The sequence below is a fragment of the Myotis davidii genome, unplaced genomic scaffold (assembly GCF_000327345.1).
Source record: "Myotis davidii unplaced genomic scaffold, ASM32734v1 scaffold69, whole genome shotgun sequence".
In the NCBI taxonomy this organism is placed as follows: domain Eukaryota; kingdom Metazoa; phylum Chordata; class Mammalia; order Chiroptera; family Vespertilionidae; genus Myotis; species Myotis davidii.
In genome coordinates this window covers 2,522,769-2,524,774 of record NW_006300363.1, presented here as the reverse complement: position 1 = coordinate 2,524,774, position 2,006 = coordinate 2,522,769, and positions in this window count along the sequence as shown.

Genomic DNA, 2,006 nt, shown 5'->3' with positions numbered 1-2,006 from the left:
ATGGAAGGAGAACTAGAATTGAAAAAAAAAGTGACAAAAAAAAAAAAACCATGTGGTGAGCTCATGTTGATTTATATCTGTGATTAATAAGAAAAAAAAGTAATAATAGCCTAGAAGGTAAAATATATAATAGAAATATGTGGAATAAGAGAACTTTTGCTGTTAAATGCTTGGGAAAAGCTGTTCTATATAATATTTACCTTGGATATTAACATAATAATGAATATCTAGAGTACTTATTTTATACTAGGGATTGTGCTATCTTTTAACAGCCCAACTGTCACCAACTTGGGCAAACATGGCTCCTAACATGAGTCCATTACATTACACCCCATCCCAGGAACAAGGATGGGAAAGACATTTGTGATTGTGAAAAGCCTGGGAGGAATGCATAAACTAATCAATTTAAAAGGGTTTGGTGGATACAACTCCTACATAGTGTTATGAAACTGTCCCAATTATTTAGGAGGAACTGGGTGTTTATATAGACACCAGAATTATGCTTTCAAACTATGCCAACAACATGCCATTTAACATACAAGTGTTCAAAATTAAATTGTTCTGCCTTCAAAAAAAGCCCTACTTGATAGCTTGAGAGTTTCTTATCTTTATTATCTGGGGTTATGACACATACATATCAGTGATGTTGCTAAAACATTTTCACTTACACTTTCCTTTGGGGAATGGAAACACTGCATGATTTAGGCAAGTTTTGTTAATCATAAATGAGGTCAACAGCCCAATCTCAAAAGAAAGCACCATTAGTGATATTTTCATGGCTTTCCAAAATCAGCCAGCTGACTTTTGGCAAGCTTCAACAGGGTGGAGGGAGGAAAGGAGTAGCCAGCTACACTTCCACTAAAGGCCTTCTGAACTTGGGATCCTGTGTCTCACAAGTTTTCCAACTGCCCATACAAACAAAACAAGATTTTGCTTTTACCACTATTGATAGGATGGAAAGGAACATACCACTTTGGTGAACACAATTTTGGTTCGGGGAAAAATAGGCGGGGGGGTGGGGGGGGAGCAATTTAAGAAGCCAAATGCTGAAGTAAAAATCCTATTTAACAATGAGGATTACTGTTACAAGAAATTATCCAGAGTTTGACGCAGTCACGGAAAGATTTGAAATTGGAAGGGGGATGGGGGCGGGGGAATCAAACCACCTTAGGAATGTTTATTTCCTACTTTAAAAATAGTCAGTAGCTTGCTTAGATTTAAAGCCAAGATACAATGTAGCAACTTAAAGAATTAATATTTATGCCCAGTCGGTGTGGCTCAGTGGTTGAGCATTGATCCATGAACCAGCAGGTCACTGGTCAGGGCACATGCCTGAGTTGCAGGCTCAATCCCCAGCAGGGGAGGTGCAGAAGGCGCTGATTGATGATTCTTTCCCATCATTGATGTTTTCCTCTCTCCCTCTCCCTCTCCCTTCCTCGCTCTGAAATCAATAAAAAACTTTAATATTTTGTGAAATGTTTAATACTAAAAGTCATTCTTTTAATGATACTTTAAAGATTTTTGTAACAAGCAGAATATGCATCAGCAATTTTTGCTTGATATTTGCCTCATTAAAATTTGTGTTATCTTCCCATCCTTACTTTCTTATCTATAATACAAAAATGAAAGTTATAGGCAAAGATTTATCATTTATTAAAGTCTTAAATGGGATTTAAAACTGCTAGGAGCTAAAAAAAATTTAGTGCATCAACAAAAGCAATTAAATATTAACACATGAAAGAAGAAAAATTTGGCAACTATATAGTATTCTTTTCAGATTTTTAAACATCAAGCTGAATATGAAAACTCATTCTCAAAGTCAAAAATTGTATCCATTTAAGTTCAATGAAAACAAATGCCTCTAAGAATTTCAACTCCAAGAAAACCAGCATAACAATTTTATCTAAAATGTGAAAATGGCCGAAACCGGTTTGGCTCAGTGGATGGAGCGTCGGCCTGCGGACTGAAGGGTCCTGGGTTCGATTCCGGTCAAGGGCATGTACCTG